Below are 16836 nucleotides of genomic sequence, written 5' to 3' on the forward strand. Positions count from 1 at the left end.
GCGAGTTGCAAAATACCATACAACACGAAATTTCAAACCTTTACAAAACTAGTTCACTCTGACACACTTCACAAAAGGACGAAAGGCAAAAAAATTATTGCTAACTACATATTCGCTGTTATGCACTAACGCTTAGCATCAGGCTTGACGTTTATGTTTATTACTTCATTATTGCGTATTCTATTCTCAACACGTTTTGCAAACAGTATTCGCATACACCACTGAAAGTACATGCGTGAAAATCTATACCCGTCCGATGTTTTTCTTCTGTACATTAAGCAGGCAGTACAGGAAACCGAAGAAAATTAGGAATTAAAGTCCAGGGATAAGAAATGAAAATTCTGACGTTTGCTTTTGACAATGTAATTCTGTCAGACTCAGCGAAGGACTAGGAAGAGCAGTTGAATAGAACGGAAAGCGTCTTGAAAGGAGAATATAAGATGAACATCAACAAAAGGCAAATGAAGATAATGGAATGTAGCCGAATTAAGTCACATGATGCTGATGGAATTAGATTAAGAAACAAGACAAGTAGTAGGTGACTTCTGTTATTTCGGCAGTGGAATAACTGATGATGGCCGAAGTAAAGAGAATATAAAATGTAGACTGGCAATGGCAAGAAAAGCGCTTCTGAAAAAGAGAAATTTGCTAACGTCGAACATAAATTTAAGCGTCAGGAAGTTCTTTCTGAAAGTATTTGTATGGAGTGTTGCCGTGTACGTAAGTGAAACACGGACGATAAAAGGTTTAGACAAGAGGAGAATAGATGCTTTTGAAATGTGGTGCTGCAGAAGAACGCTGAAGGTTAGATGGCTAGGTAATTAATGAGGAGGTACTGAAGAGAACTGGGGAGAACAGAAATTAGTGGCTCAAATGGCTCTAAGCACTATGGGACTTAACATCTGAGGTCATCAGTCCCCTAGACTTTTGAACTACTTAAACCAAACTGACCTAAGGACATTCCCGAGGTAGGATTCGAACCTGCGACCGTAACAGCCGCGCGGTTCCGGACTGAAGCGCCTAGAACCGCTCGGCCACAGCGGCCGGCAAATTAGTGGCATAACCTCACTAAACGAAAGGATCGGCTGATAGGTCACATTCTGAGACATAACGGGATCACCAATATAGTACTGGAGGGAAGTGTGTGTGTGTGTGGGCGGGGGGGGGGGGGGTTAGAAATCGTAGAGGGAGGTGAGAGAGCAAGAGACGAATATGGTAAGCAGGATCAGAAGGATGTAAGTTGCAATAGTTATTCAGAGATGATGAGGCTAGCTCAGGATAGAGTAGCATGCAGTGGCGCCGCACACCTGTCTTCGGGCTGAAGACTACTACAGCAACAACACTCACACAGTGTTTGATAATGAGAGAACTTGGCTATTTGCAACAACCTTTACAGATACACTGAGGTGACAAAAGCCATGACACCACGAGCCATGCGTAATGCACCAACTCTACGTATCATGGACTCAACAAGTCGTTGGAAGTCCCTCGCAGAAATATTGAGCAATGCCGCCTCTAAAGCCGTCCATAATTACGAAAGTGTTGCCAGTGGAGGATTCAAACGGTTCAAATGGCTCTGAGCACTATGCGACTTAACTTCTGAGGTCATCAGTCGCCTAGAACTTGCAACTAATTAAACCTAACTAAGCTAAGGACAGCACACACATCCATGCCCGAGGCAGGATTCGAACCTGCGACCGCAGCGGTCGCTCGGCTCCAGACTGTAGCGCCTAGAACCGCACGGCTACTCCGGTCGGCAGTGGAGGATTCTAGGCGCGAACCAACCTCTTTACATCCCATAAATGTTCGATGGGATTCATATCGGGCGATCTGGGTGACCAGATCATTTGTTCAGGATGTTCTGTAACACAACTGCGAACAACTGTGACCCGGAGACATGGCGCATTGTGATCTATGACAATTCCGTCGTTGTTTGGAACATGACGTCCGTGAATGGCTGAAAATGAAGTAGCCGAACATACCCATTTACAGTCAATGAACGGTTCAGTTGGACCAGAGCACCCAGTCCATCCCATGCAAAAACAGCCCACACCACTATCAAGCCACCACCAGCTTGCACAATGCCTTGTTGAAAACGGTCCATGACTTCGCAGGGTCTCCGCCACACCAGCTCTTGGCAGCTTTTACGAAGTGAAATTCGGTCTCATCTGACCAGGCCACGGCATTTCAGTTGCGTAGGGTCCTCAATATGGTCACAAGTGAATTAGAGGCGCTACAGGTGACGTCGTCCTGCCGGCCGTTGTGGCCGAGAGGTTCTAGGCGCATCAGTCCCGAACCACGCGGCTGCTACGGTCGCAGGTTCGAATCATGCCACGGGCATGGACGTGTGTGATGTCCTTAGGTTAGATAGGTTTGAGTAGTTCTAAGTCTAGGGGACTGATGACCTCAGATGTTAAGTCCTGTAGTGCTTAGAGCCATATGAACCATTTTTTTTTGACGTCGTCCTGTTAGCAAAAGCACTGGCGTAGGTCGTCGGCTGCCACAGCCCATTAACGCCAAATTTCGCTGCAGTGTCCTAACAGGTACGATCGTCGTATGTCCCATATTGTTGGTTCAAATGGCTCTGAGCACTATGGGACTTAACATCTTAGGTCATCAGTCCCCTAGAGCTTAGGACTACTTAAACCTAACTAACCTAAGGACATCACACACATCCATGCCCGAGGCAGAATTCGAACCTGCGACCGTAACGGTCGTGCGGTTCCAGACTGAAGTGCCTAGAACCCATATTGATTTCTGAGGTTATTTCACGCATTGTTGCATGTGCGTTAGCACTGACAACTCTACGCAAACGACGCAGCTCTCGATCGTTAAGTGAAGGTCGTCGACCACTGGTTGTCCGTGTTGAGAGGTAATGCCTGAAATTTGGTATTCTCGTCGCACTCTTTGCAGTGTAGATCTCGGAATAGTGAATTCCCTAAGGACTTCCGAAGTGGAATGTCCCATGCATCTAGCTTCCAGGACCATTCCGCTTTCAAAGTCTGTTAATTCCAGTCATGTGGATATAATCACGTCGGAAACCTTTGCGCATGAATCACTTGACTAGAAATGACATTCGGCCAATGCACTGCCCTTGTGTACCTTGTGCACGCGAAACTACTGCCATCGCATCTATGCACAACGCTATCGCATTACTTTGTCCCCTCAGGGTAGTAAGCTTTTTAACAGTCGCTCCCCCTGCATGGATTGTCTGTTCTTTCTAAACCTCAGCGTACTTTCCAGCATTTCCTACGTTTTTTCTCGCACATGTGCTTAACGTCAGAAACGTAACACATTAACTCCGTTGTACACTAAATGTACGGGAGTGCATTCCCTTACCGTTAAGGTGACTGGTCGCTAAAACAGGTTATTCTGTTTCCCGTCTCGGTCTGATACAAGATTTCATTAATTATGACATATTCATGGCAACGGTCTTGCCGCAGTGGATACACCGGTTCCCGTGAGATCACCGAAGTTAAGCGCTGTCGGGCGCGGTCGGCACTTGGATGGGTGACCATCCAGGCCGCCATGCGCTGTTGCCATTTTTCTGGGTGCACTCAGCCTCGTGATGCCAACTGAGGAGCTACTCGACCGAATAGTAGCGGCTTCGGTCAAGAATACCATCATGACGACCGGGAGAGCGGTGTGCTGACCCCACGCCCCTCCTATCCGCATCCTCCTTTGAGGACGACACGGCGGTCGGATGGTGCCGATGGTCCACTTGTGGCCTGTAGACGGAGTGGTTTTTTTTAATGACATAATCATGGGAAGGATACGTTATGTGTGTGTAGGACCACCTGGCATTTGTTTCTTGCACTAACTGGAATGGCCACCGTGTCTGGAGACGTGTTCCTTCTGACGTCATAGCAAGTATCACAGATGACAAGAAACGTGACCTCAGGAGGATCCTGCAGTGAGCTGGCCACGGCTTGAGTGAAGAGCTCCTTTCGGCCTACAGTGACAGCGGTGGCGCCTCCCTGCCTGGCCTGATAATAAGTACGGGAGAGGGGCCCTGTCGAACGGGCTTGTCCCCACCGCTGGCCGTGCGGTGCCGCCGTCTTGAAGACCTCTTTCCTGTCATCATCATCATCAGACTTTGCTCCCTTTGACTTAGAAGGCTTCGGGAGTTTATGACGGCGGTTTAACGAGGGCATTATTTCGTCTGAGGGCGCCTGGGTTCATTCAGAGGCACTTCTTCGGATGTCATCGATCGCGGGCGTCCTAAAGCTACGAACCCCCCCCTCCCTCCCTCCCTCCCTCTCTCTCTCTCTCTCTCTCTCTCTCTCTCTCTCTCTCTCTCTCTCTCCCGCGCGCGCGCGCGCGTTTGTGTGTGTGTGTGTGTGTGTGTGTGTCTTTCGTCTTTTACATTAATGCATCGTCAATGGAATTAATCTGCAATAGCACAGTTTCCTTCTTACTTGCAATACTTCCTTACTAAATACACTGAAAATCATTTAATATGGAAAGCGAAACGCGTCTGGAACAAACAAATTACGAGGAGCGTCCTGGAAGTACCCTACTTAAAAAAAAACCTTAACACACAGTTTAGCATGCTGAACTAATTTTAGTGCAACAGCATAATGCTTTTGTTACTTCTTCATACAGTCTCTACGTTTCTCCAATCACTTTCGGTAAAGTGTGTAAGTTTTTTCAAATCAGTGTTGTACCAGGTCGGGTCCAGCGCTCGCAACCAGCTGTTCACTGTTGGTGTGACTTCATAATCGGTGTTGAAATGCTTACTTCCACGATGACCTTCAAATTGGGGGAACATGCGAAACTCGACAGAGCCAAGATCTGGTGAATATGGTGGATGCTGAAACACTTCCTAGTAGAATCTTCGGTGACAACGCCGAACGATTTTAATGTTCATACAGAGGTGGACTCCTGATGGATATCGACAACGTATAGTCGCTCTGCAGCCAAAAAGAAATGCAGAGATGCAGAGATGAGGTTTGGCCAGGTTATATTCATGAAGCATGATCCTTAACCAAGAAGTCGGTTTCAGCTGTAATGGTTGTACTCAATGTACTTCCCTAAGATTCCATCGATTCCATGTTCTCCACATACACTATGTGATCAAAAGTATCCGGACACCCACAAAAACATACGTTTTTCATCTTAGGTGCATTGTGCTGCCACCTAGTGCCAGGTACTCCATATCAGCGATCTCATTAGTCATTAGACATCGTGAGAGAGCAGAATGGGGCGCTCCTCTCAACTCACGGACTTCGAACGTGGTCAGGTGACTGGGTGTCATACGTCTTTACGCGACATTTCCACACTTCTAAACATCCCTAGGTCCACTGCTTCCGATGTGATAGTGAAGTGGAAACGTGAAGGGACACGTACAGCACAAAAGCGTACCGGCCGACCTCATCTGTTGACTGACAGAGACCACCGACAGTTGAAGAGGGTCGTAGTGTGTAATAGGAAGACGTCTATCCTGACCATCACATAGCAATTCCAAACTGCAGCAGGATCCACTGCAAGAACTATGACAATTATACGGGAGGTGAGAAAACTTTGATTTCATGGTCGAGCAGCTGCTCATAAGCCACTCATCACGCCGATAAATGCCAAACGACGCATAGTTTGGTGGAAGAAGTTTAAACATTGGACGACTGAACAGTGGAAAAACGTTGTGTGAAGTGACGAATCGCGGTACACAATGTGACGATGCGATGGCAGGATGTGGGTATGCCGAATGCGCGGTGAACTGCATCTGCCTGTGTTTATAGTGCCAACAGTAAAATTCACAGTCCGCCGCTCGTGGTCTCGCGGTAGCATTCTCGCTTCCCGAGCACGGGGTCCCGGGTTCGATTCCCGGCGGGGTCAGGGATTTTCACCTGCCTCGAGATGACTGGGTGTTTGTGTTGTCCTCATCATTTCATCATCATCCAGGAAAGTGGCGAAATTGGACTGAGCAAAGGTTGGGAAATTGTACGGGCGCTGATAACCACGCAGTTGAGCGCCCCACAAACCAAACATCATCATCATCATCATCAGTAAAATTCAGAGGCGGTGGTGTTATGGTGTGGTCCTGTTTTTCATGGAGGGGGCTTGCATCCTTCGTTGTTTTGCGTGGTACTATCACAGCACAGGCCTGCACTGATGTTTTAAGCACCTTTTTGCTTCCCACTGTTGAAGACCAATTCGGGGATGGCGACTGAATCCTTCAGCACGGCCGAGCACCTGTTATAACGCACGGCCTATGGCGGAGTGGTTACACGACAATAACATCCCCGTAATGAACTGGCCTGCACAGAGTCCTGACCTGAATCCTATAGAACCCCTTTGGGATGTTTTGGATCGCCGACTTCGTGCCATGCGTCGCCCACTGACATTTCTCCTCAGTGCAGTACTCCTTGAAGAATGGGCTGCCATTCCCCAAGAAACCTTCCAGCATCTGATTGAACATATGCCTGCGAGAGTGGCAGCTGTCATAATGGCTATGGGTGGGCAAACACCATATTGAATTCCAGCATTAGCGATGAAGGTTGTCACGAACTTGTAAGTAGTTTTCAGCCAGGTGTCCGGATACTTTTGATCACACAGTGTATTTCAACCTTAGGATTTATTTTAATTTCGATCGCAAAATTGCACCAAAATAATCAAGTGCTCCTGTAGGTGTATACAATCGCATTAGATCTTGCTTACTTCGCCATTTAAGAAAAAAATGTATGATTGGATACTTATAGGACGTTATTTAAGACAGTCAAAATACACACACCAAGTATTACTACACCATCACTACAACATTCTTACACAGAAATAGCTACCTTGTGAACAGTGGACTGGTAGCAGGTGTACTACACTGAAACCACACATGGAATCACTAGTGCATCCTCAAATATCACAAAAACTACATCCTAAAAGAAAAAAATCGAATCTGTCTGTTTTCGTGTGACTATTACAAATATACTTCCGATTATTTTACTGCTTTCCCAGACAACGAAACTTACCATCACCAAACACCCTAAGATGGATATTTCAAACTAGAATATTCCATCCGCGACAGCTCTAAGTGCTATACTACTGTCGAGTGCCAGACTGCGAGCTGAAATAACATTCAACGTATGAAGCAGAACTGAAGTTAACGAAATGATCGCAGGCAGCCGGCACAGCAAAGATAGCTGTGTCGTGCCGAGGATAGGCATCGGTAAACCTCGACGTTTCCACGATAGAACTCATCGTCATGGACCAGTTTGTACCCTATACGTTATCAAAACTATCCGTTCACGTTCACTTTTTTCCGGTTTCATGTAATAAACACATTCAGCTCCAGTACGCCCCAGTTCTTCTCACTTATGTATTCCGCCCGTCTCAAATCACATGTCTAGTGCTAATGCAGCTGCTTATAATGTTACCCAATATTAAAGCTTGTAGGTCGGTTACCTTTTTCCGCTACAGCAGTTTCCAGTGAACATATCTTCCTGCGCCTTACCTGCAACAAACAGAAGGCACGATTAGACAATCTGTGGTAAGCAAAAACGTTAGGAGCACATTTAAAGAAACTTTCCCTACGTAGATGACGGGAAGAATCTTAAGATTTAATGTCAGAGAACACAGAAATTGTCCAGGTCAACAGCCATTACACAATATGTTGGACACCATGAGATGTAAGTAACGCACGATTTCCAGCAGTCCAATTTTATGAGAAGTGTATCATCGCGTACCATACTCTGTCTTGTTTATGTATGAGGATTAAATAATACAGCAGTGAAAGACGCATAGAACTAATACCAAAGCAGAAGAAAATTTCATTACACAGACGGACAACCTGTAGGAAAATAACTGTTCTAACAAAGAACGTGCAGAAAGACGTTACGATTGTTAATAGGTTTTTCAGAGGCCGATACCAGTCACCACAAATTTGTAGACTATCTAAGTTGTTCAATGAAGCAACGAGTTTCGATACACATAGCCCATATTCACGAACAAATCTACTCACTCCTCTCTTCATTAACGCCTTTTCAAGTTTATGGTTTTGCAACTTTCGTACTAAAGTATAAGAGCTTTACATTAAAGATCACGTTTCGTTACGAAAATAGCCCGACCATGTGCCTAGTGCGGAAACGTGTCTCTTATACATTGAAAATATTGAAGTTCCTTAATTAAAGGATGAAAAAGGTCACCTTGACATGATAAAAGTACAAGTCAAATTACTCTTGTTTTATTGTTTCTTTTGCTCGTAATACACTTCCCTAATAGCGCCGATGTTCATCCAGTCTCGTTAAACAGTTGTGTTTGTTGACAGTATTAGGAAAAGGATAAGACTGCTGTTGGATAAGATTGCTGTTCACGATAACGATGACCCGTCGCGTTGCAGACAGGCACACAGAAAAGACTGTTAACACTATTGCTACGTTTAGTTTCCACGTTACTTACAAACATATTCATTAATCACGGAAACCTTCTCGCCGGCCGGAGTGGCCGAGCGGTTCTAGGCGCTACAGTCTAGAACCGCGCGAACGCTACGGTCGCAGGTTCGAATCCTGCCTCGGGCATGGATGTGTGTGATGTCCTTAGGTTAGTTAGGTTTAAGTAGTTCTAAGTTCTAGGGACTGATGACCACAGATGTTAAGTCCCATAGTGCTCAGAGCCATTTGAAACCTTGAAAGCCACTACGCACACAAAGAAACTGTCGTCCGAGGGAAATAAAAGAAAGCAAGCTCGTCACATACTGGGTAGTAACATTTCCCTAATATTAACAATTTTATACACAGAATGGTCATTGTTCTCAAACAAAATATTCATAACGTTGTTTGGGAAGCTCACTGCCCTTAGAGTTTTGGGCAATTTTAGAATCGTCGAAAATGTCTTTCACGAGGTCATCATCTATAAGATCTACTGTTGACAAGGATAGTGTGTGCTCAGCAAATGCTGTCGCCAATTTTATTTCAGCAACTTTGAATTCCCCTTCGAGCTTATGACTTGCAATGCTTGCAGTGGGTTCATGCCCCACGATGAAAACACTGACTGTTTATTAAATAGTGACACTCGACTTTTGTGTGAATCGCGATTTACGTGTTTCGAAAGTTGCTTCTTCCAGCACACAAACTAAAACCACACACCCTGACCGAGCGAGGTGGCGCAGTGGTTAGACACTGGACTCGCATTCGGGAGGACGACGGTTCAATCCCGCGTCCGGACATCCTGATTTAGGTTTTCCGTGATTTCCCTAAATCGCTCCAGGTAAATGCCGGGATGGTTCCTTTGAAAGGGCACGGCCGACTTCCTTCCCTAATCCGATGAGACCGATGACCTCGCTGTCTGGTCTCCTTCCCCAAAAACAACAACAACAACAACACACACCCTGGAAGGAACTCGGTAACTGTCCTTGTGAGCGGAAATTTACCACCCTTTAAACTCTTCTCTCTTTTGCCACACTTCTCTAAATTTCTGTTTTCAGCTTCGACTGTCACTATTTTGTAACTCTGTACATTGGCTGTAGCTGTTTGTTTCATAATATCTGTTTCTATCTGTAATTGCTCTTCCTTGAAGGTCTGTTTCATTGCATATAAGTACGCTCTTGTGTCTTGGGCTAGACGGAGGGTGGTAGCTGTTATAATATTGTCTGGGCGTGTATCGTTTCTGTAACTGTAATAAATGGCATAGTGCTCAGCTGTTGTATTGTAACTAATTTCTTAATAATTTTGACGCTTTCCAAAACCTTACTGTTAAACCATCTGTAGTTTGAAACAATTTTAATTTAAATTTATTGTGTCCGCAGCTCGTGGACGTGCGGTAGCGTTCTCGATTCCCGCGCCCGGGTTCCCGGGTTCGATTCCCGGCGGGATCAGGGATTTTCTCTGCCTCGTGGTGACTGGGTGTTGTGTGATGTCCTTAGGTTAGTTAGTTAGGTTTAAGTAGTTCCAAGTTCTAGGGGACTGATGACCATAGATGTTAAGTCCTATAGTGCTCAGAGCCATTTGAACCATTATTTAAATTTTTCGTAACAGATCTGAATACGGGCAGCTGGTCTATAACGGGTCATTTGGAAATAAAGAAAAGTTGTCAGGAGATCGACTTTGGACAGTCTGTTTACAAAAACATTTAAGAGAACAACACATATGTATCGAAGTCGTTCTTTACAGTCTTGGCATGAACCTTGCTCATCGTTACGCATATGAAATAGCTGTCTTCTTGTGGTGTGTTCAGAAGACATCCATTATACTCGTATATGAACAAAGATGAGCACACCTCACGTCAAGAGTGTACCGAAGAATTTCAATATCTGTGTGTATTTTTGTATTACCATTGTAGCATGGAGATGGAAATTTACATGTCGAAAAATTGTGTTTCATTAAATAATTTAGGTAAGTCAACTAATTTTATGATTGGTTGCGGTCCCTGAAAAACCTTTTCATATATTGAAACAGTCACATGCATTTCACAGTCTGTACAATTTGAAAACGTTAAAACTGTACTCATCGCCAGTATACAGAGTGTATCAAAAGAATCATCCGATTTAAAGAAAATCATAACTATAATGTTATTTGAGGTACTTGCCTCAACAATGTACATCTACATTTATACTCCGCAAGCTACCCAACGGTGTGTGGCGGAGGGCACTATACGTGCCACGGTCATTACCTCCCTTTCCTGTTCCAGTCGCCGGCCGGAGTGGCCTTGCGGTTCTAGGCGCTACAGTCTGGAGCCGAGCGGCCGCTGCGGTCGTAGGTTCGAATCCTGCCTCGGGCATGGATGTGTGTGATGTCCTTAGGTTAGTTAGGTTTAATTAATTCTAAGTTCTAGGCGACTGATGACCTCAGAAGTTAAGTCGCATAGTGCTCAGAGCCATTTGAACCATTTTGAACCTGTTCCAGTCGCGTATGGTTCGCGGGAAGAACGACTGCCGGAAAGCCTGCGTGCGCGCTCGAATCTCTCTAATTTTACATTCGTGATCTCCTCGGGAGGTATAAGTAGGGGAAAGCAATATATTCGATACCTCATCCAGAAACGCACCCTCTCGAAACCTCGACAGCAAGCTATACTGCGATGCAGAGCGCCTCTCTTGCGGAGTCTGCCACTTGAGTTGGCTAAACATCTCCGTAACGCTATCACGCTTACCAAATTACCCTGTGATGAAACCAGCTGCTCTTCTTTGGATCTTCTCTATCTCCTCTGTCAACCCGACCTGGTACGGATCCCACACTGATGATACTTAAGTATAGGTCGAACGAGTGTTTTGTAAGCCACCTCCTTTGTTGATGGACTACATTTTTTTAAGGAGTCTCCCAATAAATCTCAATCTGGTACCCGCCTTACCAACAATTAATTTTATATGATCACTCCACTTCAAATCGTTCCGCACGCATACTCCCAGATATTTTACTGAAGTAACTGCTAGCAGTGTTTGTTCTGCTATCATATAATCATACAGTAAAGGGTCCTTCTTTCTATGTATTCGCAATACCTTTCATTTGTCTACGTTAAAGGACAGTTGCCACTCCCTTAACCAAGTGCCTATCCGCTGCAGATATTCCTGCATTTCGCTGCAATTTTCTAATGTTGCAACTTCTCTTTGTACTACAGCATCATTCGCGAAAAGCGATGATCGAAGAAGCAAACTCTCGAGTTTTACATGGTTCACGCTAGGCAGCAGCAGTGTGTGCTCACTTCAGTTCTGGTAAAAATGGTGTCGGGACAAAAGAAAGCGTTTGGTGTCCTACGTTTTGCGCAGTATGGGTCAGTAATAACTATTCAGCGTTACTTTTGTACTAGGTATGATGTGGGTCCTCTTACAGCACAAAGCATTAGGTATTCCGAGAAACAGGTTGTACGTGTAAAGGCAAATCTGCAGGCCGCCCCCGAGTGTCTGACAAGGACATCGAACGCATCCGCTATAGTTTCATATGGAGTCTGCAGGAATTCGTGGACCGTGCAGCTCGACGGCTCAACATGCCTCCGATGTCCGTCTGGCGTGTGTTGCGCCAACGTTTACGCATCAAATCATACAAAATTCAACTGTTGCAAGCTCTTCGTGAAGGTGACGAACAACAACAGGTGGAGTTATGTAATTTCGTTCTTGGAAAGATGGAGGACGACAGTTCTCTTCCACACATAGTGTTTAGTGACGAGGCAACATCCAATTTAACGGAAAAGTGAATCATCAGAATGTGAGAATATGAGGTATGGAACAACCACATGAAATTGTTAACATGAGAGGCACTCTCCAAAATTTAATGTGTTTTGTGCAGTTTCACGGGAAAATGTGTATGGTCCATTTTTCTTTGCCGAGAACACTGTTACATGAAGCCCAGATCTTGATATGCTTGAGAACTTTCTTTTCCCACAGTTGGAGACTAATTCGATCGACTGGATGGGGCACCGCCACACTTGCATCTGGAAGTGAGGGAATTTTTTGAAGCAAAGGATTACTGAACGACGGATCGGTCGCACTGGACAAAATGATTCAGCCTTACATTACTGGCATCCAAGGTCACCGCACCCGACTCTATGTGATAATTTCTTGTGGGGGTTTATTAAAGACTCTGTTTATGTGCCTCTATTACCAACAACAATGAATAAACTGAGACATTACATAACATCAGCTGTGGAAGCTGTAACTAAAGGCATGCTCGCTGCAGTGTGGGAATAATTTGAATACCACACTGGCATATGCCGCGCATCTCGAAGGGGGCATATTGAACACCTATCGAGAGATATAAAAGGAAAACGTTTTGAGTTTCCCGTTTTACCAAAAAACAAAATTCATTGTACATGTTTATTAGTTTCAGAAATATAGACGTGCCAAATCGGATGATTCTTTTTGATACACCCTTTATTCTGCCAAAAGATACATACACTTTAGTAATCAGACTTCAATCTCTGTGCGAATACGAGACAGAAACCCAAAGCAGTAAATACTAGATTTAACACCGCATTTGCGGATTAATATTCTAAGATTGAATCACAGTTTGACAGCCGCAGAAATTGACAAACAAGTCACACAGAAATAAGCACGATCGGCATTGAAAAACACCTTAATCCACCGAAAAGTACACGGCATTCTGCTAGATTTTACACGGAACACGGCCGCTGAATCAGGTCATTTCCTGGTTCATGATTACTGATAACTAGCTCTTTACCCGCCGCTACTCCCTCGTACGCATATGTCACGTATATTGTTCACATTTATGTCCGATTCTTTGCTATTTTACACCACGCAACTCCCGAGAGGATGTTAAATTTATCTGTGGTGTTCAGCCCTGTGGCACGATATTTGGTCCCGCAACACGTCGACCAAATTACTGGCGCTCTGCAGTGCTCGTTATCGCGACCTAGTTGTTACGCCGAACAGCACAAATAAGAAGCAAACAGGACTTCATTTGAAGCATTCCAAGTGAACTAAATAAGGGAAAATAGCAACAGGTCGAGTTAGAACATTTTTATACATCCCCACGGTTTTGAGTCATGTATGCAGCAAATTTGGTTTAAATTGCTCCAGCTGTTGCTAAGTGATGCTTTCGTGTCACTCATTTTCACCCCCACCCTCAGCCGTAGAGATGCTAGGGGGATCTCATTGTCACAGTAAGGTAAGAAAAAACACAGAAGTTCACCTGTGTAACGTAGTGTTGGAAAAAATATTCATCTTTTGAATACACTACCGTTGAACATTTGGTAAAAATTACAGTGGACCCCCACTCCACTTTGCATTTTTCGTAGTTAGCGTAGGATATATATGCATGATATATATCAAAATATTCGTCGGGGTCTTATCCATAATTTAAGATATGTCTTATGAATTTTCTGAATTGTATGGAAAAAAACAATTTTGAACGGGGAATTCAAGCAACTTCCCCTCCTTCATATATGACGAAAAAATTGAAATGTAACGCAGGGGAATAACAAGTATATATATATATATATTGAGCACGTATTATGTACCTTCACTCCTGCACAGTATACCTTCACTTACTGTATATTGTATAATAGAACACTAGACTACTACAGCTGATAAATAATACGGCATTTCGGTATTTCAGCTTTAAATTCATTTGTTGTTATATAATAACAAATGAATTTAAAACAAATGAATATATATATAACAACAAATGAATTTAAAGCTAAAATACAGAAATGCCGTATTATTTATCAGCTGTAGTAGTCTAGTGTTCTATTATACAATATACAGTAAGTGAAGGTATACTGTGCAGGAGTGAAGGTACATAATAAGTGCTCAATTACAAATTTATACTATTGTGCATTATACAAGTCAAATTTCATGTGGTCTAGTGAGTTTTGTGTAATCCGAAAACTTATCTAAGAAACTTATTTTAGTCCCATGCGATTCCGTTTTCAACAAGTTTTACTGTACATCCATAGCTTGAGAGACAAGGTTCTTAGAGTGAAGTACAAACATCGCTCAACACACGGCACATAGAGCTGAGTGTTAATGGCTACTTTTCGAAGTGCGAACCTCCGCTTATAGATGGCCCATGGCGTTGAATTTTAAATGCTACTTTTCATCTACATCATACTTCGCAATATATATATATATATATATATATATATATATATATATATATATATATATGCTAAAAGCCTCACGGCAAGGGTGAATAGACAAACATAAACAAGACACAATAGAAACGGCTGAAGGCCGCCAATAAAATTTTCAAGGTTTTAAAATAAATTACCATAACCTTTCAAATGCAGAAGTCCGCAATTTTTTTAACAAGGATTTAAGTGGCTGAAGGCCCACAGTTGATTTTCCAAAACTCAAAATACATAAAATCCAGTAAAAGCAAGAATTTTTTAAATCATTAGCTATGACAGATTATAAACAGACAATTAAACACCGGTGAAAAGGACAATAAAGAAAACGGGACTCAGCAGCCTCCAGGGAGGTCGGTCTGCCCTCGTTCACTTAGGTGAGACAGGTGGTGAGCCCAACTACACTTGATCCGTCGGAACCCAACCAGGGAACAGCCACGGACCGACCGACAACACGACTTGCTTGCCACCAAATCGTTACATCAGAACTCAAACACAAAAAGTTACGAACGTGATTATCCACAATGAAATATGTATTCAGCTGTGAAAACTACACACCATGTTGGACAGCGACAACAGGTGAGGAAAGGATGCTGCCTGAAATTACGTTAGTGGCCAGGGCAGGTAACCGGAACACTAACGGCCACAAGGCAGAAAATTCCGCTGGTGCACTTGAATTGTAGTCAACCAATACAGTTAATTGCACCTCATGGCGGCTACGTTACAGCAATAGGAGCACTCTGTATTGCCCACAGGAAAACCTCCCCAACAGCGAACCACCGAAACGATCCACACAACATGAATGGACGTGGCTTGGGTAGTTGAAAACACTACTCAACTTTTACGTCCTGGGTCGGCGGACCACGAAGCTCGTTGCGACCGGACAGCTCACACGCTCCGACACTGCACAGGGACCGCCAGCGGACCCAGCCGACTGCACCGCGCGAAGATAACTTCCCTGGTCCACAGCAACCGACCGACTCCTTCAGAATGCCCACAAAAAATAGTCGTCAGTGGAAATAACGCCAACTACGCACACACACACAATCTGACAAACACTTGCACGAAGACCTGAACGATACCCAACAGTAACTAAGCATGCACGAAGAAAAATCCGGAGCCGATGCGCGCGCGCGAGGCAGGATTCGAACCTGCGACCGTAGCGGTCGCGCGTTTCCAGACTGAAGCGCATAGAACCGTTCGGCCGCTCCGGCCGGCTTTTCATTATTCGTACAAGGATCCACATTACGACTCACGTTAGGTTACCAACCGTGTCTGCAAAAATATGTTTTACGATTAATGGTGGCCTCACAGTCTCCGTATCTACATCTGTACATCATATACAGAGCGCGGGAAGAATGATTCTCTGAATGCCTCTGTGCGGGCAGTAATTATTGTAATCTTAGCCTCGCGATCCCTTTGTGAGCGATATGTAGGGTGTTGTACGAGGGCAGTTCAATAAGTAATGCAACACTTTTTTTTCTCGGCCAATTTTGGTTGAAAAAACCGGAAATTTCTTGTGGAATATTTTCAAACATTCCCGCTTCGTCTCGTATAGTTTCATTGACTTCCGACAGGCGGCAGCGCTGTACGGAGCTGTTAAAATGGCGTCTGTAACGGATGTGCGTTGCAAACAACGGGCAGTGATCGAGTTTCTTTTGGCTGAAAACCAGGGCATCTCAGATATTTATAGGCGCTTGCAGAATGTCTACGGTGATCTGGCAGTGGACAAAAGCACGGTGAGTCGTTGGGCAAAGCGTGTGTCATCATCGCCGCAAGGTCAAGCAAGACTGTCTGATCTCCCGCGTGCGGGCCGACCGTGCACAGCTGTGACTCCTTCAATGGCGGAGCGTGCGAACACACTCGTTCGAGATGATCGACGGATCACCATCAAACAACTCAGTGCTCAACTTAACATCTCTGTTGGTAGTGCTGTCACAATTGTTCACAAAAATCTGAACGAACTTCTCCTTCTTCATGACAACTCAAGACCTCACACAAGTCTTCGCACCCGAGAGGAGCTCACAAAACTTCACTGGACTGTTCTTCCTCATGCACCCTACAGCCTCGATCTCGCACCGTCGGATTTCCATATGTTTGGCCCAATGAAGGACGCAATCCGTGGGAGGCACTACGCGGATGATGAAGAAGTTATTGATGCAGTACGACGTTGGCTCCGACATCGACCAGTGGAATGGTACCGTGCAGGCATACAGGCCCTCATTTCAAGGTGGCGTAAGGCCGTAGCATTAAATGGAGATTACGTTGAAAAATAGTGTAGTGTAGCTAAAAGATTGGGGAATAACCTGGTGTATTTCAATGCTGAATAAAACA

General features: G+C 44.5%; 1 pseudogene; it reads left to right on the forward strand.

Annotated features, from left to right (window-relative positions):
* The first annotated feature begins 3424 nt into the window (after positions 1 to 3424).
* On the forward strand, positions 3425 to 3542 carry LOC126102249 (5S ribosomal RNA; annotated as a pseudogene).
* The last annotated feature ends 13294 nt before the right edge of the window (positions 3543 to 16836 follow it).

The sequence above is a fragment of the Schistocerca cancellata genome, chromosome 9 (genome assembly GCF_023864275.1).
Source record: "Schistocerca cancellata isolate TAMUIC-IGC-003103 chromosome 9, iqSchCanc2.1, whole genome shotgun sequence".
Taxonomy (NCBI): Eukaryota; Metazoa; Arthropoda; class Insecta; order Orthoptera; family Acrididae; genus Schistocerca; species Schistocerca cancellata.